The sequence below is a fragment of the Pseudophryne corroboree genome, chromosome 8 (assembly GCF_028390025.1).
Source record: "Pseudophryne corroboree isolate aPseCor3 chromosome 8, aPseCor3.hap2, whole genome shotgun sequence".
NCBI classification, from domain to species: Eukaryota; Metazoa; Chordata; class Amphibia; order Anura; family Myobatrachidae; genus Pseudophryne; species Pseudophryne corroboree.
Window position 1 is genome coordinate 362,607,790 of NC_086451.1, and position 27,989 is coordinate 362,635,778.

A 27,989-nucleotide genomic window follows, 5' to 3' on the forward strand; every position below is an offset into this window, starting at 1 on the left:
AAAAAATAATAATTAGTGTTTGGGACTGGGAAGGGAGTGGGAGGAGGACATGAATGCAATTTTGTTGTCCAGGGTTTCCATTAACTTAATGAAGAAGGGTCTGAATGGGTTAAAAATGTAAAAAAAAAACTGCGTGAGGTCCCCCTCCTAAGTATAACCAGCCTCGGGCTCTTTGAGCCGGTCCTGGTTGTTTAAATACTGGGAAAAAATTGGACAGGGGTTCCCCGTATTTAGACAACCAGCATCGGGCTCTTAGTCCGGTCCTGGTTCCAAAAATACGGGGGACAAAAGATGTAGGGGTCCCCCCGTATTTTTAAAACCAGCACCGGGCTCCACTAGCCAGGGACATAATGCCACAGCCGGGGGACACATTTATGTAGGTCCCTGCGGCCGTGGCATTACCCCCCCAACTAGTCACCACTGGCCGGGGTTCCCTGGAGGAGTGGGGACACCTTAAATCAAGGGGTCACCCCCCCTCCAGGCACCCAAGGGCCAGGGGTGAAGCCCGAGGCTGTCCCCCCCATCCGTGGGCTGTGGATGGGAGGCTGATAACCATGTAAGTAAAAAAAGAATATTGTTTTTTGTTATGGAACTACAAGGCCCAGAAAGCCTCCCCCGCTTGCTGGTACTTGGAGAACCTCAAGTACCAACATGCAGGGAAATAACGGGCCCGCCGGTACCTGTAGTTCTACAACAGAAAAAATACCCAAATAAAAACACAACTCACACACCGTGACAGTAAAAATTTATTAAAGCACACTGACACACTCACACATACTTACCTATATCCCACGCCGGTCACGTCCACTTGTCCAGTAGAATCCAATGGGGTAGCTGTAAAAATGAGAGACACATTACTTACCTACATCCCACGCCGGGTCACGTCCACTTGTCCAGTAGAATCCAGTAGGGGAATCTGTAAAAATGAGAGACAGATTACTTACCTACATCCCACGCCGGTCACGTTCACTTGTCCAGTAGAATCCAATAGGGGTACCTGTAAAAATGAGAGAGAGATTACTTACCTACATCCCACGCCGGTCACGTCCACTTGTCAGTAGAATCCAATAGGGGTACCTGTAAAAATGAGAGAGAGATTACTTACCTACATCCCACACCAGTCACGTCTACTTGTCCAGTAGAATCCAGTAGGGGAATCTGTAAAAATGAGAGACAGATTACTTACCTACATCCCACGCCGGTCACGTCCACTTGTCCAGTAGAATCCAATAGGGGTACCTGTAAAAATGAGAGAGAGATTACTTACCTACATCCCACACCAGTCACGTCTACTTGTCCAGTAGAATCCAATAGGGGAATCTGTAAAAATGAAAAATGATACTTACAAACTTCAATCCACAGGAGGAGAGAGAGAGAGAGAGAGAGAGAGAGAGAGAGAGAGAGGGGGGAGAGAGACTAACCTGCTGCTGCTGCTGGGGAGACCGGCACACACTGCAGGGCCACGACGGGAGGACGGAGCCGGCGGAGGAGGGGGAGAGAGCAGCACACCGCCGCTCCTGTCAGCGTCAGCGAAGGAGGACGGGGGGGCGCACACTGCAAACACCAATCACCGCCGGGACAATTAACACACACGCACACTGTCCCACACACACACACACACACACACAATTAATACACACGCACACTGTCCCACACATCACACACACACACAATTAACACACGCTCACACTGTCCCACACACACACACACAATTAACACGCGCACACTGTCCCACACACACACACACACACACACACACAATTAACACACACGCACACTGTCCCACACACACACACACTTAACACACACGCACACTGTCCCACACACACACAAATAACACACACGCACATTGTCCCCTACACACACACACACACACACACAATTAACACACAGGCACACTGTCCCACACACACACAATTAACACACGCACACTGTCCCACACACACACACAATTAACACACACGCACACTGCCCCACACTCACACACACACAATTAACACACAGGCACACTGTCCCACGCACACACAATTAACACACACGCACATTGTCCCCCCCCCCACACACAATTAACACACACGCACACTGTCCCACACACACACAATTAACACACGCACACTGTCCCACACACACAATTAACACACGCACACTGTCCCACACACACACACAATTAACACACACGCACACTGTCCCACACACACAATTAACACACACGCACACTGTCCCACACACACAATTAACACACACGCACACTGTCCCACACACACACACACAATTAAGACACACGCACACTGTCCCACACACACACACAATTAACACACACGCACACTGTCCCACACACACACACAATTAACACACGCACACTGTCCCACACACACACAATTAACACACTCACACTGTCCCACACACACAATTAACACACTCACACAATTAATACACATTCACACTGTCCCACACACACACACACAATTAACACACACACTGTCCCGCACCCCCCTCTCCCGACAGAAAAAAAACTCTAAACATATGTAAAGCCCGCTTACCGAGGTCGCGGTCGCACGCACTTCCGATGTCGCGGTGACGCGCGATCGCGCACTGTATGATGTGTAGGGAGGAGGGGGGGGGGGGGAGGAGGAGGGAGAGGGGGGGAGGAGGAGGAGGGAGGGGAGGAGGAGGAGGAGGAGGGAGGGGAGGAGGAGGGAGGGGGAAAGGAGGAGGGGGGGAGGGGGAAAGGGGGAGGGGGAAAGGGGGAGGGGGAAAGGAGGAGGGGGGGGGGGAGGGGGAAAGGAGGAGGGGGGGGAGGGGGAAAGGAGGAGAGGGGGGGTGAGCGGAGGCTCCTGGCTGCCGTTGCCTGTCCAGTGTGACAGGCACAGCAGCCGGGAAGACAGGGAGAGCACCGCAGGTAGCGCCGGCGGAATCCCTGTCACATGGGGTGAGCGGGGCCGTGCCGGTGGCGCCCCCTCTGTTGGGGCTTCCACAGCGCCACGGCACGCCTCTGCCCTGATGTCTCAATCACTTGCTGTCGATCCCAGCGCACAGGAGGGGAAACGGGTAAGGGTCCGACACTGCTGCTGCCGCAAGAGAGGAGTGCTGTGGTGTTTGGCTTCCATGCCTGCACTGCGCCGTCCATCAAGCTCCGCCCTCATCGCATGTGGTGTGGACCTTTGGCGGTCCAGAATTCAGCCATGAGGGGAATCCGGGGGATTAAGTGGGGGCAGTGGGACACTAGGAGCCTCCCGCACCATGCGGGAGTGTTGGCATGTATGGCCTGGGGCCGGCTCTGCATCGGAGGCGGACCAGTAGGAGGCTGGAACAGGGCGGTGTGTTGAGCTCTGGGAGCTTTGCATTACAGGGCGGCGGGCAGGGCCGGATTAAGGGTTGTGGGGGCCCAGGGGCAACTAAATTGTGGAGTCCCCCATTACAAAGATGTATGCAACCCCCCTCTCATCCTTCAATAGCAGCGACACACACACACACACACACACACACACACACACACACACACACACACTCTCTCTCTCTCTCTCTCTCTTTTTTTCTCTCTCTCTCTCTCTCTCTCTCTCTCTCTCTTTTTCCTCTCTCTCTCTCTTACTTCACCTGTCTGGTCCTGACACTTTGAGCAGCAGCACACTGAGCAGGGGGGAGCGGGTGATCAGGGAGCCGGGATAGCACGCTGTGTGCCGGCATCTGTGCAGCTCCTCCGTCGTCATGGCAGCAGCTGGGGGCGGCAGCTCCGGTACAGTATCTCGCGGGAGTCGGGACATAACATCACTATCCCGCAAGTCTTTGTACTGAAGCTCCTCGGCGGCTGCTGTTAATAAACAGCTGAGCCGCAGAGGACGTGGGGGAACGGAGTCACAGCTAAATGCTGTGCTCTTGGCGGCGGCCCAGCCGGGCTATGTGGCTGCATGCTGGGAGGAACGGAGTGCCAGACAGACTGTGGAGGGCGCATGGGGCGAGCGAGGCTGTGCAGGGGCCGATGGCGCCCCCCCTCTGCTGGGGCCTGCCACGGCGCCCAGGGCACTTGCCCCTGCTCGCCCCGTGCTAGTTTACGCCTCTGTAGCGGATCTATATTGACTATGTGTCCTACTACTCCTACAATCTCTGGCAAAATGCCCTTCCTTCCTACAAGTGTAACATATTATTGACCATTAGGGATCTGGGGTTTGGACTGATGGGTCTTTCCTGTATGTGCCAGTATACTTACCGTCCTCAACCTCTCCACCTGTTGTTCTCTGCGCCTAGCACTATTCTTGTGATGTTCAATAGCACACTATCTAAGATTAGCTACTGTGACCCCTTTCCAATTTTGCAAAGAAGTCTGCACCCTGACACTCAATGCCTTATTGAGCCCGTCCATTTGCACAGACAGCCACCTCCCATTTGCCGAATTAGTGTTTACCAGTGGTCTTATCCAGATGGAGAGTTTTCTATTACTGCAAGAGACAAAAACAAAAAAAAGTTTAACAAGCTTCTAGGTCATGCGAAGTATTTAATTCAATCCTTCTCATCCCGTATTAAGGGTCTGTACATGGTCCAACAACATTTCCGAGCTCATCTTTACTAGGGGCATTACTAGGAACGAATACTTCTTATATGGTAACTGAAAGAAATACCCTGGGGTTACCTTGTCTCTGTCCGCTTTCCTACTGGCAAATACTAATGTGCGGACAGGTTTTTCTCCATTTCTGACGTTACTTTCTTGATTTTTTGTTTTTTTTGTTTTACTATATACACGAATGATACCATACTTACCTGTTCCACTGGTCTCAGCCACTTCCCCCACAGGCTACTGCTCTTCTTTTACCGGTTGGATACTCCTCTGGGTACATGAGAAATGACTGAAAACAATCAGGTCACCTTCTCCTCCTAAATAAAACTTCAACATTCATTAGTACATATATAGGTTACAGTCATATTTTTCATATTTTTATTATTTTCTATAGTTTGTATGCTGGCCGTAACTGCTTCCACATCTACATAAGGCGGTGTACTTGCATTCTCTTTTTTTTTTTTCTTCCTATTTGTTTATTGTTGCTACAAGTTCAAACAGTTCTTATATTTCCATTCTTGTCTTATATGACTTTGGTTAGACATACCACCTGCAATACCTTAGGATCAAACTCACCAACCCCTCTTGCTGCCACAGGTTTAAACAATTTGTATGTCTGACCCTTTGCTTTCGGGATTTTATCAGACATATCCTTATCCTTAAATTCTGCAATACCATTGGTTCAAAGCTGCTCACCTTAGGGAATGGTACCCTATCTTTGTCAGTCATACATAACCATTCATTGCAAAAAGCCTCCGTGTGTGAACCATACTTTTCACACATAATAAACCTTGCTGACCCTCTCGGTCGCAATACTGACCTTTTCGGTCCCACTTCTTCAGCCTGAACCCTAGCTACTAAACGCCCGCTGCTTGTGCAATTGGATCCCATCGCGGACTTTTTGCCAATAAACACAATCCCCAATGCACACCGCAGATAGACGGTAAAAGACACCTAGCGCTTTCACTCGCTCCTTCTCCGCTTAGTACCACGACTCACTCCAATAGTGACCACCGCGTACCCAGTGAGGCCCTATCTAGTTTCTATTTACTGGAAGTTGTTAGTAGTGACTTACCTTTTCCAGTAAATATCTGCCGCTGGAGATTTTCCTGAGAGAGACCAGCGAAAACTCCCTATACTCTTATACACAAATCACGCTTGCGTATGCTCTATACAGCGCTAATGATACCGTGATTCTACGCAAAAAGCTCATAAAAGGGGTATCAAGTTGAGCTATACATCACACCCACAAACGCGCGGTCCAATCGCACAGCGTATAGGTACTTGTTACCTGTCTGCCGTACAACCACGGGTCGATGTACAAACTGTGACCCTCAGCTCGGAGCGTAGCAAAAAACCTTTTTACTTCAATACTACACAATGCACAATTCCCTATTACGCTCCTCTGCAAATCTCCTCACGATTTGCGTATTTCAATCTATATTAACGTGAGTCAGCCGCCTCACGCCACCAAGCCTCCACTTACTTGGTGTACCACGGGACCCGATTTCCGGGGTTCAAATCCACTCTCTCCTACGTTCGCTCACTCAAATACACTTTGGTTATTTTTCTGTACAGAAAATTTAAATTCATTCAGATAGGCAGCTTTACCCCAGAGGCAATACAGTTTTTAAACTAAATTTAGAGTAACCTGCTTTTGAAATCTGAGTTATGTGCTATTGTATTAAATGTCTACTATCCCACCTTTGAACTAAACTACACTATTGTGTAATTTGTACTTAGCGCCCGCATTCTTACGCACTTTGCGTAAACATGCGACCGTGCGTGTCCCTTACGCTGCGTGCGCAGTCCTTTACTTTGTCCGAGACACGTGTACAAAACCCTGCGTCTGCAATAAATCACACAGCTCTATTAATGTGAACAATACTAATTACTATTGCCCACTAGACACAACTTGTTCTGTATAAACTTTTATGCAGAACTGCGTTTGTGTCTTTACACTTACTTCCTTAAAATACTGTTATTTCAAATTTACCTATATAGCAACAAATGTATCCTATTTCACACAGATCTATAATGACTCTAGCAATAATCTGTAATTTAAATGATATGATTCAGATTGGATAGCTATCTTGCAGAACCTACACTGATATAAATATACACATAATTATAATAATATTATATATATGTTAGTGATGAGCGGGTTCGGTTCCTCGGAAACCGAACCCCCCCGAACTTCACCCATTTTACACGGGTCCGAGGCATACTCGGATTCTCCCGTATGGTTAACCCGAGCGCGCCCGAACGTCATCATCCCGGTGTCGGATTCTCGCGAGATTCGTATTCTATATAAGCAGCTGCGCGTCGCCGCCATTTTCACTTGTGCATTGGAAATGTTAGGGAGAGGACGTGGCTGGCGTCCTCTCCGTTTATTCATTGTTGATGCAAATATTTGTGCTTGCTTATATCTTAATTGTGGGGACTGGGGAGCAGCTATATATTAATATAGGAGGAGTACAGTGCAGAGTTTTGCTGATCAGTGACCACCAGTTTTATCCATTCTCTGCCTAAAAAAAACGCTCCTTATCTGTGCTCAGTGTGCTGCATATATCTGTGCTCACACTGCTTAATTGTGGGGACTGGGGAGCAGCTGTATTTTAATATATGAGGAGTACAGTGCAGAGTTTTGCTGACAGTGACCACCAGTATACGTTGTCTGCCTGAAAAACACTCCATATCTGTGCTCAGTGTGCTGCATATATCTGTGTTCACACTGCTTTGTTGTGGGGACTGGGGACCACCAGTATAATAATATATAGGAGGAGTACAGTGCAGAGTTTTGCTGACCAGTGACCACCAGTATACGTTAACTTGTCTGCCTGAAAAACACTCCATATCTGTGCTGCATTGTAGTATATAGTAGGAGTACAGTGCATAATTTTGCTGACCACCAGTATATAATATATAGGAGTACGGTACAGAAGGACACTGCTGTACCTACCTCTGTGTCGTCAAGTATACTATCCATCCATACCTGTGGTGCATTTCAGTTTTGCACAGTTTGCTGACCACCAGTATATAATATATAGCATTACGGTACAGTAGGCCACTGCTGTACCTACCTCTGTGTCGTCAAGTATACTATCCATCCATACCTGTGGTGCATTTCAGTTGTGCGCAGTATATATAGTAGCAGGCCATTGCTATTGATACTGGCATATAATTCCACACATTAAAAAATGGAGAACAAAAATGTGGAGGTTAAAATAGGGAAAGATCAAGATCCACTTCCACCTCGTGCTGAAGCTGCTGCCACTAGTCATGGCCGAGACGATGAAATGCCATTAACGTCGTCTGCCAAGGCCGATGCCCAATGTCATAGTAGAGAGCATGTAAAATCCAAAAAACAAAAGTTCAGTAAAATGACCCAAAAATCAAAATTGAAAGCGTCTGATGAGAAGCGTAAACTTGCCAATATGCCATTTACGACACGGAGTGGCAAGGAACGGCTGAGGCCCTGGCCTATGTTCATGGCTAATGGTTCAGATTCACATGAGGATGGAAGCACTCATCCTCTCGCTAGAAAAATGAAAAGACTTAAGCTGGCAAAAGCACAGCAAAGAACTGTGCGTTCTTCTAAATCACAAATCCCCAAGGAGAGTCCAATTGTGTCGGTTGCGATGCCTGACCTTCCCAACACTGGACGGGAAGAGCTTGCGCCTTCCACCATTTGCACGCCCCCTGCAAGTGCTGGAAGGAGCACCCGCAGTCCAGTTCCTGATAGTCAAATTGAAGATGTCAGTGTTGAAGTACACCAGGATGAGGATATGGGTGTTGCTGGCGCTGGGGAGGAAATTGACAAGGAGGATTCTGATGGTGAGGTGGTTTGTTTAAGTCAGGCACCCGGGGAGACACCTGTTGTCCGTGGGACGAATATGGCCATTGACATGCCTGGTCAAAATACAAAAAAAAATCAGCTCTTCGATGTGGAATTATTTCAACACAAATGCGGACAACAGGTGTCAAGCCATGTGTTGCCTTTGTCAAGCTGTTAATAAGTAGGGGTAAGGACGTTAACCACCTCGGAACATCCTCCCTTATACGTCACCTGCAGCGCATTCATCATAAGTCAGTGACAAGTTCAAAAACTTTGGATGACAGCGGAAGCAGTCCACTGACCACTAAATCCCTTCCTCTTGTAACCAAGCTCCTGCAAACCACACCACCAACTCCCTCAGTGTCAATTTCCACCTTACACAGGAAAGCCAATAGTCCTGCAGGCCATGTCACTGGCAAGTCTGACGAGTCCTCTCCTGCCTGGGATTCCTCCGATGCATCCTTGAGTGTAACGCCTACTGCTGCTGGCGCTGCTGTTGTTGCTGCTGGGAGTCGATCGTCATCCCAGAGGGGAAGACGGAGGACCACTTGTACTACTTCCAGTAAGCAATTGACTGTCCAACAGTCCTTTGCGAGGAAGATGAAATATCACAGCAGTCATCCTGCTGCAAAGCGGATAACTCAGGTCTTGTCAGCCTGGGTGGTGAGAAACGTGGTTCCGGTATCCATCGTTAATTCAGAGGCAACTAGAGACTTGATTGAGGTACTGTGTCCCCGGTACCAAATACCATCTAGGTTCCATTTCTCTAGGCAGGCGATACCGAAAATGTACACAGACGTCAGAAAAAGAGTCACCAGTGTCCTAAAAAAATGCAGTTGTACCCAATGTCCACTTAACCACGGACATGTGGACAAGTGGAGCAGGGCAGACTCGGGACTGTATGACTGTGACAGCCCACTGGGTAGATGTATTGCCTCCCGGAGCAAGAACAGCAGCGGCGGCACCAGTAGCAGCATCTCGCAAACGCCAACTCGTTCCTAGGCAGGCTACGCTTTGTATCACCGCTTTCCATAAGAGGCACACAGCTGACAACCTCTTACGGAAACTGAGGAACATCATCGCAGAATGGCTTACCCCAATTGGACTCTCCTGGGGATTTGTGACATCGGACAACGCCACCAATATTGTGCGTGCAATACATCTGGGCAAATTCCAACACGTCCCATGTTTTGCACATACATTGGGGGAAATTTACTAAGCTCCCGATTTTGACCGAGATGCCGTTTTTTCATCAAAGTGTCATCTCGGTAATTTACTAAGCACTAATCACGGCAGTGATGAGGGCATTCATAATTTTTTGCAAGTTCAGGTAAAAAATTACGAATGAATACACCATCGGTCAAAACGCGGCTGTTTAAGTATGAATCTCGGTCATTTACTAAGAAGTGCAAAGCAAAAAAAGAACAAACACTGCCGTGAAAAATTACAACTCGTAAAAAAGTGCTAAAAAAAAACAGACCTTTTTTTTTCTCCCCGTGATTAGATAGGCATGCAGGGATCCATGAGATCCGTGCATGTATATCAATGGGAAGGGGTGGGAAAGTGCTTATTTGGTCAAAAAAAATTGCGTGGGGTCCCCCCTCCTAAGCATAACCAGCCTCGGGCTCTTTGAGCCGATCCTGGTTGCAAAAATATGGGGGGAAAAATGACAGGGGTTCCCCCATATTTAAGCAACCAGCATCGGGCTCTGCGCCTGGTCCTGGTCCCAAAAATACGGGGGACAAAAAGAGTAGGGGTCCCCCGTATTTTTAAAACCAGCACCGGGCTCCACTAGCTGGACAGATAATGCCACAGCCGGGGGTCACTTTTATATAGTGCCCTGCGGCCGTGGCATCAAAAATCCAACTAGTCACCCCTGGCCGGGGTACCCTGGGGGAGTGGGGACCCCTTCAATCAAGGGGTCCCCCCCCCCAGCCACCCAAGGGCCAGGGGTGAAGCCCGAGGCTGTCCCCCCCCATCCAATGGGCTGCGGATGGGGGGGCTGATAGCCTTTGATGTAAAAGAAAAGATATTGTTTTTAGTAGCAGTACTACAAGTCCCAGCAAGCCTCCCCCGCATGCTGGTACTTGGAGAACCACAAGTACCAGCATGCGGCGGAAAAACTGGCCCGCTGGTACCTGTAGTACTACTACTAAAAAAATACCCAAAAAAAGACAAGACACACACACCGTGAAAGTATAATTTTATTACATACATACACACATACATACATACTTACCTTAAGTTCCCACGCAGGTCGGTCCTCTTCTCCAGTAGAATCCAAGGGGTACCTGTTGAAGAAATTATACTCACGAGATCCAGGGGTCCAGGCTCCTCGGCAAATCCAGGGTTAATCCACGTACTTGGAAAAAAAAAAAAAAACGGTGTCCCGACCACGAACTGAAAGGGGACCCATGTTTGCACATGGGTCACCTTTCCACGAATGCCAGAAACCCACTTTGACTTCTGTCTAAGTGGGTTTCTGCAGCCAATCAGGGAGCGCCACGTTGTAGCACTCTCCTGATCAGCTGTGTGCTCTTGTCCTCACTGACAGGCAGCACACGGCAGTGTTACAATGTAGCGCCTATGCGCTACATTGTAACCAATGATGGGAACTTTCTGCCCTGCGGTTGACCTAAAGTGACGTCACCGCTGAGCTGAAAGTTCCCATCATTGGTTACAATGTAGCGCATAGGCGCTACATTGTAACACTGCCGTGTGCTGCCTGTCAGTGAGGACAGAACCACACAGCTGATCAGGAGAGTGCTACAACGTGGCGCTCCCTGATTGGCTGAAGAAACCCACTTAGACAGAAGTCAGAGTGGCTTTCTGGCATTCGTGGAAAGGTGACCCATGTGCAAACATGGGTCCCCTTTCAGTTCGTGGTCGGGACACCGTTTTGTTTTTTTTGTCAAGTACGTGGATTACCCCTGGATTTCCCGAGGAGCCTGGACCCCTGGATCTCGTGAGTATAATTTCTTCAACAGGTACCCCTTGGATTCTACTGGAGAAGAGGACCGACCTGCGTGGGAACTTAAGGTAAGTATGTATGTATGTGTGTATGTATGTAATAAAATTATACTTTCACGGTGTGTGTGTCTTGTCTTTTTTTGGGTATTTTTTTAGTAGTAGTACTACAGGTACCAGCGGGCCAGTTTTTCCACCGCATGCTGGTACTTGTGGTTCTCCAAGTACCTGCATGCGGGGGAGGCTTGCTGGGCCTTGTAGTACTGCTACTAAAAACAATATCTTTTCTTTTACAACAAAGGCTATCAGCCTCCCCATCCGCAGCCCATTGGATGGGGGGGGACAGCCTCGGGCTTCACCCCTGGCCCTTGGGTGGCTGGGGGGGGGACCCCTTGATTGAAGGGGTCCCCACTCCCCCAGGGTACCCCGGCCAGGGGTGACTAGTTGGATTTTTGATGCCACGGCCGCAGGGCACTATATAAAAGTGACCCCCGGCTGTGGCATTATCTGTCCAGCTAGTGGAGCCCGGTGCCGGTTTTAAAAATACGGGGGACCCCTACTCTTTTTGTCCCCCGTATTTTTGGGACCAGGACCAGGCGCAGAGCCCGATGCTGGTTGCTTAAATATGGGGGAACCCCTGTCATTTTTTTCCCCATATTTTTGCAACCAGGATCGGCTCAAAGAGCCCGAGGCTGGTTATGCTTAGGAGGGGGGACCCCACGCATTTTTTTTAATGATTTTACAGTGTTTAATTTATAAAAAAAAAAAAAAACCCAGCACGGATCACACAGATCCGGCCGAGATTGATTGTAAAAAAAGTCGGCAGTGTTTTGCTAATCACTGCCGTAAAAATAGGTAAAAAACCACGAATGACATCGACATCGGAAGAAAAGAAAAACCCGAATACGACAGCTTAGTAAATCCATCGTAATCAATTCAAAAAGTTGCAATTTTACACTGTCGATGTCATTCGTGATTGAACTTGGACATGATTCTGGAAAATACGAATCTTAGTAAATGTACCCCATTGAATTTGGTGGTGCAGAATTATTTAAAAAACGACAGGGGCGTGCAATAGATGCTGTCGGTAGCCCGAAGAATTGCGGGCCACTTTCGGCATCCAGCCACCGCGTGCCGAAGACTGGAACACCACCAAACATTCCTGAACCTGCCCTGCCATCATCTGAAGCAAGAGGTGGTAACGAGGTGGAATTCAACCCTCTTAATGCTTCAGAGGATGGAGGAGCAGCAAAAGGCCATTCAAGCCTATACATCTGCCCACGATATAGGCAAAGGAGGGGGAATGCACCTGACTCAAGCGCAGTGGAGAATGATTTCAACGTTGTGCAAGGTTCTGCAACCCTTTCAACTTGCCACACGTGAAGTCAGTTCAGACACTGCCAGCCTGAGTCAGGTCATTCCCCTCATCAGGCTTTTTGCAGAAGAAGCTGGAGAGATTGAAGTAGGAGCTAAAACGGAGCGATTCCGCTAGGCATGTGGGACTTGTGGATGGAGCCCTTAATTCGCTTAACCAGGATTCACAGGTGGTCAATCTGTTGAAATCAGAGCACTACATTTTGGCCACAGTGCTCGATCCTAGATTTAAAACCTACCTTGGATCTCTCTTTCCGGCAGACATAAGTCTGCAGAGGTTCAAAGACCTGCTGGTGAGAAAATTGTCAAGTCAAGCGGAACGTGACCCGTCAACAGCTCCTCCTTCACATTCTCCCGCAACTGGGCGTGCGAGGAAAAGGCTAAGAATTCCGAGCCCACCCGCTGGCGGTGATGAAGGGCAGTCTGGAGCGGGTGCTGACATCTGGTCCGGACTAAAGGACCTGCCAACGATTACTGACATGTTGTCTACTGTCACTTCATATGATTCTGTCACCATTGAAAGAATGGTGGAGGATTATATGAGTGACCGCATCCAAGTAGGCATGTCAGACAGTCCGTACGTATACTTGCAGGAAAAAGAGGCAATTTGGAGGCCCTTGCACAAACTGGCTTTATTCTACCTAAGTTGCCCTCCCTCCAGTGTGTACTCCGAAAGAGTGTTTAGTGCAGCTGCTCACCTTGTCAGCAATCGGCGTACGAGGTTACTTCCAGAAAATGTGGAGAAGATGATGTTCATCAAAATGAATTATAATCAATTCCTCCGTGGAGACATTCACCAGCAGCAATTGCCTCCAGAAAGTACACAGGGATCTGAGAGGGTGGATTCCAGTGGGGACGAATTAATAATCTGTGAGGAGGGGGATGTACACAGTGAAAGGGGTGAGGAATCGGAGGATGATGATGAGGTGGACATCTTTCCTCTGTAGAGCCAGTTTGTGCAAGGAGAGATTGATTGCTTCTTTTTTGGCGGGGGCCCAAACCAACCAGTCATTTCAGTCACAGTCGTGTGGCAGACCCTGTCGCTGAAATTATAGGTTCGTTAAAGTGTGCATGTCCTGTTTATACAACATAAGGGTGGGTGGGAGGGCCCAAGGACAATTCCATCTTGCACCTCTTTTTTCTTTTCATTTTTCTTTGCATCATGTGCTGTTTGGGGACAATTTTTTTGAAGTGCCATCCTGCCTGACACTGCAGTGCCACTCCTAGATGGGCCAGGTGTTTGTGTCGGCCACTTGGGTCGCTTAGCTTAGTCACACAGCTACCTCATTGCGCCTCTTTTTTTCTTTGCATCATGTGCTGTTTGGGGACTATATTTTTGAAGTGCCATCCTGTCTGACACTGCAGTGCCACTCCTAGATGGGCCAGGTGTTTGTGTCGGCCACTTGGGTCGCTTAGCTTAGTCACACAGCTACCTCATTGCGCCTCTTTTTTTCTTTGCATTATGTGCTGTTTGGGGACTATTTTTTTAAAGTACCATCCTGCCTGACACTGCAGTGCCACTCCTGGATGGGCCAGGTGTTTGTGTCGGCCACTTGGGTCGCTTAGCTTAGTCACACAGCTACCTCATTGCGCCTCTTTTTTTCTTTGCATCATGTGCTGTTAGCTTAGCCATCCAGCGACCTCGGTGAAAATTTTAGGACTAAAAATAATATTGTGAGGTGTGAGGTGTTCAGAATAGACTGAAAATGATTGTAAATTATGGTTATTGAGGTTAATAATACTATGGGATCAAAATGACCCCCAAATTCTATGATTTAAGCTGTTTTTGAGGGTTTTTTGTAAAAAAAACACCCGAATCCAAAACACACCCGAATCCGACAAAAAATTTTCAATGAGGTTTTGCCAAAACGCGTCCGAATCCAAAACACGGCCGCGGAACCGAATCCAAAACCAAAACCCGAAAATTTTCCGGTGCACATCACTAATATATGTACCATTCACTGATCTCCTATAAGACACCTTGGCCAGTATTTACTAAAAAATCGAGTTTGTCCGATTTGTGTTTTTTTTTCTAAGTCCCAATCCGGGAATTCACTAAGCACCAATCTCGGCAGTGTTTGGACTATTCGTAATGGTTTGAATGACAACGTTCACAAATACAAATGAATAGATCATCGGTCAAACGCGGCTGTTTTTACATAGAATACGGGAATTCACTATTCATTCGTATTTGGGTGTTAGTCTCTGAGTGCTCAAATGCGGTCGTATTTTTTTGCGATTCGTTAAAAAAAGCGGCAAAAAAATAGACCTGCTTTTTTCAGTCGTGTTTACATGTGTTGCAAATAAAAAATCACTCACACCTGAATTAGGATGCCTATAAAAGGATGTTAGGCCCATTTCAATACACCTACACTCAGAAATGGCAGCAGGACTGTGGGCCAGTGATCTTTTGTGTGCTGTGGGATTCCTCAGACTCCGACATCAGCCTGTAAGTAACCAGGGCCAAGAAACTGAACATGGTCTGCAGGTTGTACAGGTTCCGCGGAGGCTGCGCAGGCCTCGTTTTTTTAGGGGGCGTTTAAACTTGAACGCATTGTCTGATGATAAGGTCATACAGATGTTCCGTCTAAATCGTAACAACATTTTCCGTCTGTATGACCTTGTCAAACTGGGCCTAGACCCTGAGACAGCACGCTCTCGCTCTGTCTCAGGCCTGCACAAACTCCTGGCTGTGTTGCACTTTATGGCTACTGGCAGCTTTCAGGCTGTGTCTGGGGATGTCATAGGAATCTCACAGCCCTCATTTTCCAGAATCTTAACCCAGGTGATGTATACCTTACTACCTCTTCTGTTTTGTGTTTGTTTTAATTTCTCGGTGGCCAGTTCTGTCCTAAAATCTCATGTTTATTGTTCTTTAAAATATACACACAGGTGTTGGCTGTTTTGCAGCCCCACATCGAGGCCTCAATCTGCTTCCCTACCCAGGAGTCTCAGTGGCATGCCGTCAGGGTAGATTTCTATGAGCTGGCTGGCATGCCCAATGTGCTTGGAGCCATAGATTGCACACACATTCAGCTGAGACCACCTAGGGGCAGGCAGCACATATATACAAACCGCCATTTCGAACACTCCACAAATGTGCAGGTGGTTTGTGATGCAAATCTCAAAATAATGAGTGTTGTTGCTAGTTACCCTGGGGGGCTGCCATGACTCCTTCATCCTCAGTCAGTCATCCCTCTTTGATAAGTTTGAGGACAGACAAATGCCAAATGGATGGCTACTGGGTATGTAATTTGATATGTGTAGGCCTGCGTATACTTTGTCCAAAGACAGGTGCAGATGTATTAACCTGTAGAAGGCATAAGGAAGTCAGAAACCAGTGATATGTGCAAGGTGATAAAGGCACCAGCCAATCAGCTCCAATATGTAAATGAACATTTAGGAACAGATTGTTTGCTGCCTTTATTACCTTGCACATATCACTGGTTTTTCACTTCCTTATGCCTTCTTCAGGTTAATACATCTGCTCCACAGTGTGTTACTTATGTGTTGGTGTATCTTAACATGAATCACCTTACTATATCTGTCTTTTAGGTGATGGAGGATATGGCTGTTTCTCTTGGCTTCTAACTCCATTGTCCCGACCTGATACCCCTACTGAACACAATTACAATCATGCACATAAGTCCACGCGGAATGTGATAGAAAGATGTTTTGGTGTGCTGAAATCTAGGTTTCGGTGTCTGGATAAGTCTGGTGGCCTTTTGTTGTATAGTCCCTCCAAGGTGACTCAAATTGTGTTCTGCTGCTGCTTTCTTCATAACATGTGTTTGCAACAACATCTGCCACATGTTGAGGAGGAGGAGGAAGAAAGCAGCCTGCAAGCAGAGGAATTAGAGACATCTGGTGATACTTGGAGTACAGATGTAGGGAGGCAGGTTAGGCAAGAGATCATCAATCGCTATTTCTAAGGTAAGTTTGGTTAGCTTATTTCATTTGTTGTGTAATCATAAATAGATGTTGTTGTTTTTTTTTTACCAAAACCATTACTCAGAATGTGTCTGTCTCCTTGACACATACAAACATACCCTTGCTTTATAAAAAACAAATGTTGCATGTGTCTTGTGTGTATTTTTAAACTCAAAACAACAGATTATGAGTGACATGCATTAAGTCTGGAGAAGTGATCGTAAACTTGCAGTGCTAATTTCTTACAAGCCCACATAATCCATTTAGTATTTTACTTTATCATTGTGTGTAACGTCCTAATGCACAGGTTCACAAAATCGGCCCGCAGGACCACACACAGTGCATGTTTTTCACGTAACCCAGTAGAAGCACAGGTGTATGAATTTCTCACACACATATGTTAAAAGGTTCACAGGTGGAGCTAATTATGTCACTTGTGATTCTGTGAGGAGACCTGCAAAACATGCACTGTGTGTGTTTCTGAGGGCCGAGTTTAAGAACCTGTGTTCCCAAAAAACACTCCTCAACATATAATATGTGAGCCTTGAGGAATACATGTGTCCCTATGTGTGATGCACCATCATATTTAAGACACACAAACTTACTGTAATCAGGAATAATTTATTTCCTAATGTTTGATGCTGTAAACTTGATGATGTGTAAGTAAATACACAGTTTGCCACACATATACATTATTAAACACATTCTTTGATTTTTGTAGTAAAAGTACATATTTGTTTGTTTCAGCATCATGTGTAAAAACATTCTTACTAATTTTTAACACACACAAACATGTCCCAATAATACTGACATTCATTTTGTCAATGTTTTTACAACAAAACAAAGCCAACATATTGCAAGCTTTTTTCGCAACTCAATTGTGTTTTTCTTGTAATGTTGTATAGAGAAGAAAGCTAAAATATGTATCAATAACATTGTAATTTGGATTGTCTGCAGGAAAAGAGAATGATTGGAATCTAGAAAGAGTAATGATTAGAAAAAAAATCAAGTGGTCAGTTTACTTTCTGCTAACATGTATGTGTGGCTCCATCAACATTTCCCTCCTCCAATACCTAAAAAAAATGGTAAAGAATAAATGTGCGTACATTTTTTTTTATTTGTACCACTTATAATTAATGATGTTGAAAAAAGTGTCAAGGAGCTAAGTGTTCTATATTTTTGCCAAAAAATACACTTACTAACTATTTTGAGTTACTTATCACAAATGTCTAACTTGTTATTTTTTCACGTTTTTTTGGGTGGCTGCTTGTCTTGCCTTTTGCCTTTAGCACTGTCATGTAGCATTTTGATTGTCTACTATTCGGAATAAACTTTCATTAATCTTTTGATTGTTTTGAAAAATGCTCATATAACTTTGCTGTTGTCTGTGCTGTTCTTCCATTATGCGCTGTAAGTTGCCCATGACCTGTGTAATGTCTGTACGCATGAGTTCCATGGTATTGCCTATTCTGGTTGTTTGTTCATTTTGTCTACTCAGATTTCTTGATATTCTTCTGAGGTGAGATGGTAGGCAAGCAAACATTTGTGTCTGCTTACGCAGACAATCTTCATTAGTGGCCTGCTGTCTAGCCCAAAGAGACCAAAACACCTGATCAGGGCCTTGTGTTCCTGGTGTTGTTGGGCTGTGTTGTGGTGGTGGTGTGCTTTGCTGTGGTGGTGTACTCACAGGTGCTGGGGAGCTCATTCCTTGCATTAATGGCTGCATTTCTAAGATGTTTGTCTCCTCCATGTCACTGTGTTGCTGTTGTTGCGGAGGGATGCTGTTCCCAGGACTCAAAGCTGAAATGTTAAACAAATCTCCGTTAGCTATCCATATGTTTCATAAATGTAAACAAATCACTACACATGGAACACATGTCATTCACTGTTGCTTACAACTATTCTGCCTAGCAACATCTTCACTCATAGCTTAAATACATACATATGCCTGTTTGTGGCAAATGTGTCTGATTACTTAATTGTGAAAGCAAACACTTTAGTTTTATTGTAGCTCACACATACTCCACCATAAAAACACATTGGAATACATAATGTGTTACCTTATAGCTTTGTTCAAAAAAACATAGTAATGTATTTAGATGTATTTTGCAATGTTACCTCAAACACACATGTTCAATTTTGAAAAACAACCTTACTTTTTGCATAAAAACCAACATGCAGCATCTTACACACAATGTCATACTGTATGGCTCAAGGGGACATACATATCTTTACTGGATGTGGACAAGGCCATTTAGCTTGGATTCCATTTCTGCTTTTACTTACTGCGGTAAGTATTTAAGTTTTTGATGTGTTTTGACTTAATGCAGTTATGAAATTTTAGGATTACGTTCTGATTTGTTTCACATTTTTTTCAGTTTGATACTCACAATCAAGATGAGGGGAGCGTGGATGACGTCTTGGAGGTGTGTCCAAAATTTGGAGTGGGGGTACAGAACATACGGACGATAATCTTCGTGGCGGGGTAGCCTGCTGTGTTTGGGCCGGAACAGACGACCTTGCTTTCTTTTCGGCCACAGGTTTTTTGTGGTGATGTCTTTCAGAAGTGCCACTTCTGCTGCTCCATATTTCTTTTGATGTACCTTTTAATGAAAGTGCAATTTTGTTATGGCCATTCCTTTACAAGCATACCCTATACTACAATGGACACTTTACCTGCATCCGCAGCGTCATCATCATCAGATGTGATAGGAGTTACTGGCCGACGAGTAGTACTGCTTTTTTCTAACACTGTATAAAAGAAATAAAAAATTTTTTAGCATGCTATTGTGTATCCATCCACCCATTATGCTTATAAACATTTATTCTTTAAGAAATGCTTGGTTTTTATTTATAAAAAAACATAAGGACCGGAAATACAAAAACAAAAAACAAAAACATTGACCAAAACACATGCACTATGGCAACATCAACACAGGAAAACATGTCCAGGACACTGACATAGGCCACAAGTTAAAGAAAAAAAAAACCACATCTTCATTTTGTATTGAAAGGATAAATATTACAGATGCAATAAATAAATTGCTCTGTGATGTGGCACTCCAAAGACACATTACCACTATATGAGCCAAAACAAAATGTAGCAATTTTTCCCACAAATTACACTGCAGTGTGGTGTCACGGTACAAATACAAGCAAAAAAAAACAAAAAAACAAAAATTAATTTCAATAAAAAATTAACATTATATAATAATGACACTACACATGTAAGTGGTTTCAAAACCCCTTTCCCGTACTCCAGCCTCTAACATGACAACCACTGTTTTTTAAACATTGCACATGGATCACTTAAATATAAAACATAGTCACAATTTTTTTTCAAAAAACGGCCAAAAGGAAAACATTATTGCAGGACAATTCAGAGACACACCAAGTCCAAACTACACATGCAAAATATCTGTCAGAAAAACACATGACATACAATAAAGTAAGATGTTACATTGGCTATTGTATAAAACATTACACAAAACAATGTATTTTCCTGACACACACTTGAAGATGGGAGTAATATGCAACGTCACATGACACACTTTAAAAAAAACACACCATAGAATGTAAATGCAAATACACATGCTCACCATTCTTCCTGGGCCGATCTGAATCCCGGACATGGGTTGCAGAGACCAGTTCTGGAGGGATTACACTCCGCATGGGCTCCTCATACTCCAGATATCTTGCAATATAGGGCTGCCCACCACCGGTTTTCCGAGCCGACTTGGCCTCCTTGGCCATTTTGGACTTGACACGTCGCTTTATGTCATAGTACCGTTTGCGGCACGTGTCCTCCGTCCGCTTGACCACCCCCTCACTATTGACAGCAGCAACAACTTTTGCCCACAACACTGTCTTCCTCCGTGTTGGCACCTTGGCGGACTCAGGGCCAAATAGCTGCCTCTGATACTTCATCAGCTCACGCACCAATGCCACATTTTCAGCAAAACTAAACTTTACATTCCGCCCAGTCTTAGTAGTGGTGCGTGGCTGCGGAGCACTCTGACTGTCACTATCACTTGAGGCTGCTGCAGCAACCTCACCCACCTCCTCCACCTCACTAATCTCACTAACACTCACCTCCTCCACCTGACCGACCTCCTCCCCCTCACTCACACCCTCCACCTCACCCACCTCTGAGTCACACATAATTGTGTGTGTAACAGTTAACACAGGAAAAAAAAAGACAAACAACACACTCCTCCACTACACAACTCACACACACACCCACACAACACTGACAAGGGACTATAAAGAAAAATAACTTGGACTAAAAATGAGACAAAACCACAAAATACAAGACAACAAGAATGACAAGACAACTTTCAAACACAATACCACACTCAGAAATTGCTACCAACACTCCTCACCAAACCACAAATTCACCTACCTCCACAGCACAACCTCCCTCCTCCTCACCACTAACTAAACCCACGAGGTGCGGACCGTTTGGGGCGTATTTATATGGTTGCGCACAGACACTCCTACCATCTGAAACACAACCAATCCCGAACGGGGATGAAAATCGAAACTGAAAGTGAAAATGCGGCAGCTGGAAAAAAAAAACGCTGCCGCGTTTAACTTAGGAAAAAAACAGCAAATACAACAAAAACACATACGCAAACGACAATGACGGGCGTAAATGTGCCCAAAAAATACGACTGGCATCGACATCGGAAAACACGACAACCATAAAGTCGACTGCTTCGTAACTTTGCGTATATGGATTCAAAAAGTTGCATGAAAATGCACCCGATACAAAACGAGTTTAAACACTACACAGACCGACTCAAACACGAATATTAGTAAATACTGGCCCTTACCTCTTATTTGCATATCAAAGCTATTTGCTTTTCCACTGCTAAAAAAAAAACAGTTACACAGGTTAATTTGCATTTCAATGGCTATCCTATAGCAAACGGAGAGTTAACTAAATCCTGGGAAAGAAGAAGAAAAAAAAAATAAGATTTTACTTACCGATAAATCTATTTCTCGGTGTCCGTAGTGGATGCTGGGGTTCCTGAAAGGACCATGGGGAATAGCGGCTCCGCAGGAGACAGGGCACAAAAAGTAAAGCTTTTCCAGATCAGGTGGTGTGCACTGGCTCCTCCCCCTATGACCCTCCTCCAGACTCCAGTTAGGTACTGTGCCCGGACGAGCGTACACAATAAGGGAGGATTTTGAATCCCGGGTAAGACTCATACCAGCCACACCAATCACACCGTACAACTTGTGATCTAAACCCAGTTAACAGTATGATAACAGCGGAGCCTCTGAAAGATGGCTTCCTTCAACAATAACCCGAATTAGTTAACAATAACTATGTACAATTATTGCAGATAATCCGCACTTGGGATGGGCGCCCAGCATCCACTACGGACACCGAGAAATAGATTTATCGGTAAGTAAAATCTTATTTTCTCTATCGTCCTAGTGGATGCTGGGGTTCCTGAAAGGACCATGGGGATTATACCAAAGCTCCCAAACGGGCGGGAGAGTGCGGATGACTCTGCAGCACCGAATGAGAGAACTCCAGGTCCTCCTTAGCCAGAGTATCAAATTTGTAAAATTTTACAAACGTGTTCTCCCCTGACCACGTAGCTGTTCGGCAAAGTTGTAATGCCGAGACCCCTCGGGCAGCCGCCCAAGATGAGCCCACCTTCCTTGTGGAGTGGGCCTTTACAGATTTAGGCTGTGGCAGGCCTGCCACAGAATGTGCAAGTTGGATTGTGCTACAGATCCAACGAGCAATCGTCTGCTTAGACGCAGGAGCACCCATCTTGTTGGGTGCATACAATATAAACAACGAGTCAGATTTTCTGACTCCAGCTGTCCTTGCAATATATATATTTTTAATGCTCTGACAACGTCCAGTAACTTGGAGTCCTCCAAGTCACTTGTAGCCGCAGGCACTACAATAGGCTGGTTCAGATGAAATGCTGACACCACCTTAGGGAGAAAATGCGGACGAGTCCGCAGTTCTGCCCTGTCCGAATGGAAAATCAGATATGGGCTTTTGTAAGATAAAGCTGCCAGTTCTGACACTCTCCTGGCCGAAGCCAGGGCTAGAAGCATGGTCACTTTCCATGTGAGATATTTCAAATCCACCTTCTTTAGTGGTTCAAACCAATGAGATTTTAGAAAGTCCAAAACCACATTGAGATCCCACGGTGCCACTGGAGGCACCACAGGAGGCTGTATATGTAGCACTCCCTTAACAAAGGTCTGGACTTCAGGGACTGAAGCCAATTCTTTTTGAAAGAAAATCGACAGGGCCGAAATTTGAACCTTAATAGATCCCAATTTGAGACCCATAGACAATCCTGATTGCAGGAAATGTAGGAATCGACCCAGTTGAAATTCCTCCGTCGGAGCACTCCGATCTTCGCACCACGCAACATATTTTCGCCAAATTCGGTGATAATGTTGCACGGTTACTTCCTTCCTTGCTTTAATCAAAGTAGGAATGACTTCTTCCGGCATGCCTTTTTCCTTTAGGATCCGGCGTTCAACCGCCATGCCGTCAAACGCAGCCGCGGTAAGTCTTGAAACAGACAGGGACCCTGCTGAAGCAAGTCCCTCCTTAGAGGTAGAGGCCACGGATCTTCCGTGATCATCTCTTGAAGTTCCGGGTACCAAGTCCTTCTTGGCCAATCCGGAACCACTAGTATCGTCCTTACGCCTCTTTGCCGTATAATTCTCAATACTTTTGGTATGAGAGGCAGAGGAGGAAACACATACACCGACTGGTACACCCAAGGCGTTACCAGCGCGTCCACAGCTATTGCCTGCGGATCTCTTGACCTGGCGCAATACCTGTCCAGTTTTTTGTTGAGGCGAGACGCCATCATGTCCACCATTGGTCTTTCCCAACGGGTTACCAGCAAGTGGAAGACTTCTGGATGAAGTCCCCACTCTCCCGGGTGAAGATCGTGTCTGCTGAGGAAGTCTGCTTCCCAGTTGTCCACTCCCGGGATGAACACTGCTGACAGTGCTATCACATGATTCTCTGCCCAGCGGAGAATCCTTGCAGCTTCTGCCATTGCACTCCTGCTTCTTGTGCCGCCCTGTCTGTTCACATGGGCGACTGCCGTGATGTTGTCCGACTGGATCAACACCGGTTTTCCCTGAAGCAGAGGTTCTGCCTGGCTTAGAGCATTGTATATTGCTCTTAGTTCCAGAACGTTTATGTGAAGAGACGTTTCCAGGCTCGTCCATACTCCCTGGAAGTTTCTTCCTTGTGTGACTGCTCCCCAGCCTCTCAGGCTGGCGTCCGTGGTCACCAGGATCCAATCCTGTATGCCGAATCTGCGGCCCTCCAATAGATGAGCACTCTGCAACCACCACAGAAGAGACACCCTTGTCCTTGGAGACAGGGTTATCCGCAGGTGCATCTGAAGATGCGACCCTGACCATTTGTCCAACAGATCCCTTTGGAAAATTCTTGCGTGGAATCTGCCGAATGGAATTGCTTCGTAAGAAGCCACCATTTTTCCCAGGACTCTTGTGCATTGATGTACAGACACCTTTCCTGGTTTTAGGAGGTTCCTGACAAGCTCGGATAACTCCTTGGCTTTTTCCTCCGGGAGAAAAACCTTTTTCTGAACCGTGTCCAGAATCATCCCTAGGAACAGCAGACGAGTTGTCGGCATTAACTGGGATTTTGGAATATTCAGAATCCACCCGTGCTGTTTTAGCACTTCTTGCGACAGTGCTAATCCCATCTCTAGCTGTTCTCTGGACCTTGCCCTTATTAGGAGATCGTCCAAGTATGGGATAATTAATATGCCTTTTCTTCGAAGAAGAATCATCATCTCGGCCATTACCTTTGTAAAGACCCGAGGTGCCGTGGACAATCCGAACGGCAGCGTCTGAAACTGATAGTGACAGTTTTGTACAACGAACCTGAGGTACCCCTGGTGTGAGGGGTAAATTGGAACGTGGAGATACGCATCCTTGATGTCCAAGGATACCATAAAGTCCCCCTCTTCCAGGTTCGCTATCACTGCTCTGAGTGACTCCATCTTGAACTTGAACTTCTTTATGTACAGGTTCAAGGACTTCAGATTTAGAATAGGCCTTACCGAGCCATCCGGCTTCGGTACCACAAAAAGAGTGGAATAATACCCCTTCCCTTGTTGTAGAAGAGGTACCTTGACTATCACCTGCTGAGAGTACAGCTTGTGAATGGCTTCCAAAACCGTCTCCCTTTCGGAGGGGGACGTTGGTAAAGCAGACTTCAGGAAACGGCGAGGTGGATCTGTCTCTAATTCCAACCTGTACCCCTGAGATATTATCTGCAGGATCCAGGGATCTACCTGCGAGTGAGCCCACTGCGCGCTGTAATTTTTGAGACGACCACCCACCGTCCCCGAGTCCGCTTGAGAAGCCCCAGCGTCATGCTGAGGCTTTTGTAGAAGCCGGGGAAGGCTTCTGTTCCTGGGAAGGAGCTGCCTGTTGCTGTCTCTTCCCTCGACCTCTGCCTCGTGGCAGATATGAATAGCCCTTTGCTCTCTTATTTTTAAAGGAACGAAAGGGCTGCGGTTGAAAAGTCGGTGCCTTTTTCTGTTGGGGAGTGACTTGAGGTAGAAAGGTGGATTTCCCGGCTGTAGCCGTGGCCACCAAATCTGATAGACCGACTCCAAATAACTCCTCCCCTTTATACGGCAAAACTTCCATATGTCGTTTTGAATCCGCATCGCCTGTCCACTGTCGCGTCCATAAAGCTCTTCTGGCCGAAATGGACATAGCACTTACCCGTGATGCCAGTGTGCAGATATCCCTCTGTGCATCACGCATATAAAGAAATGCATCCTTTATTTGTTCTAACGACAGTAAAATATTGTCCCTGTCCAGGGTATCAATATTTTCAATCAGGGACTCTGACCAAACTACCCCAGCACTGCACATCCAGGCAGTCGCTATAGCTGGTCGTAGTATAACACCTGCATGTGTGTATATACTTTTTTGGATATTTTCCATCCTCCTATCTGATGGATCTTTAAGTGCGGCCGTCTCAGGAGAGGGTAACGCCACTTGTTTAGATAAGCGTGTTAGCGCCTTGTCCACCCTAGGAGGTGTTTCCCAGCGCTCCCTAACCTCTGGCGGGAAAGGGTATAATGCCAATAATTTCTTTGAAATTATCAGCTTTTTATCAGGGGCAACCCACGCTTCATTACACACGTCATTTAATTCTTCTGATTCAGGAAAAACTATAGGTAGTTTTTTCACACCCCACATAATACCCTGTTTAGTGGTACCTGTAGTATCAGCTAAATGTAACGCCTCCTTCATTGCCAAAATCATATAACGTGTGGCCCTACTGGAAAATACGGTTGATTCGTCACCGTCACCACTGGAGTCAGTGCCTGTGTCTGGGTCTGTGTCGACCGACTGAGGCAAAGGGCGTTTCACAGCCCCTGACGGTGTTTGAGTCGCCTGGACAGGCACTAATTGATTGTCCGGCCGTCTCATGTCGTCAAACGACTGCTTTAGCGTGTTGACACTATCCCGTAGTTCCATAAATAAAGGCATCCATTCTGGTGTCGACTCCCTAGGGGGTGACATCCTCATATTTGGCAATTGCTCCTCCTCCACACCAATATCGTCCTCATACAAGTCGACACACACGTACCGACACACAGCAGACACACAGGGAATGCTCCTAACGAAGACAGGACCCACTAGCCCTTTGGGGAGACAGAGGGAGAGTTTGCCAGCACACACCAAAAGCGCTATATATGACAGGGATAGCCTTATAATAAGTGCTCCCTTATAGCTGCTTTATATATATCAAAATATCGCCATAAATTTGCCCCCCCTCTCTGTTTTACCCTGTTTCTGTAGTGCAGTGCAGGGGAGAGACCTGGGAGCCGTCCTGACCAGCGGAGCTGTGAGAGGAAATGGCGCCGTGTGCTGAGGAGATAGGCCCCGCCCCTTTTCCGGCGGGCTCGTCTCCCGCTATTTAGTGAATCCAGGCAGGGGTTAAATATCTCCATATAGCCTCTGGGGGCTATATGTGAGGTATTTTTAGCCTTTATATAGGTTACATTTGCCTCCCAGGGCGCCCCCCCCCAGCGCCCTGCACCCTCAGTGACTGCGTGTGAAGTGTGCTGAGAGGAAAATGGCGCACAGCTGCAGTGCTGTGCGCTACCTTTAGAAGACTGCAGGAGTCTTCAGCCGCCGATTCTGGACCTCTTCTGACTTCAGCATCTGCAAGGGGGCCGGCGGCGCGGCTCCGGTGACCATCCAGGCTGTACCTGTGATCGTCCCTCTGGAGCTGATGTCCAGTAGCCAAGAAGCCAATCCATCCTGCACGCAGGTGAGTTCACTTCTTCTCCCCTCAGTCCCTCGTTGCAGTGATCCTGTTGCCAGCAGGACTCACTGTAAAATAAAAAACCTAAGCTAAACTTTTTCTAAGCAGCTCTTTAGGAGAGCCACCTAGATTGCACCCTTCTCGGCCGGGCACAAAAATCTAACTGGAGTCTGGAGGAGGGTCATAGGGGGAGGAGCCAGTGCACACCACCTGATCTGGAAAAGCTTTACTTTTTGTGCCCTGTCTCCTGCGGAGCCGCTATTCCCCATGGTCCTTTCAGGAACCCCAGCATCCACTAGGACGATAGAGAAATAGTTTTTTTTGTTTTGTTTTTTCAATTTCTTACAGCAAGCCAAGCATTTATCTCACCATTTACTCTCACTAGTCCCAACTGAAACTATTTGTAATTGACCATGGCATGGGTTAAATAAATGCATTAGTAACTCATAAATGGTGTTTGATGTGACCAAGGAAACCGATTATTCTGAGCAGACTGAAAATCAGCTATTTAGAAAATGACCTTCCTAAAATGGCCACTGCTCCTCCCCCTTCCACATGCATGAGGTTTACACAAAATGGTGGACAGGCCATGTGGTTAGTCCAAAATGGAGGACAGACCATGCGGCTTCCTTTGTCACAAAGAAATCACACATTATACAAGCACCAGAAGTTATTTTAGGCCTGAGTTAAAAAAAAAACAACTATATCAAGGCTATGCAGCAACTTTTAAATGTACTTTTTAACCTACTTAACAGATAAACAATCCAATCTGAATCAAACACAATATGACTTATTTGAACTTTGTTTTGCAACAATAAAAATACATTTTAGCATCTTAAATATCATGAGAAACGCATTGTCCCTTGAAATTTCATATCATTGGCTTACTGATATCACAACAATAGATGTGGATGTTATTTTCATCAGCGTCGCAATACGTCCATCGGAGCCGGTCGATTACAGCCGCGTTTGTAATGTACAGTGCATCATTAAGACCCTGATAT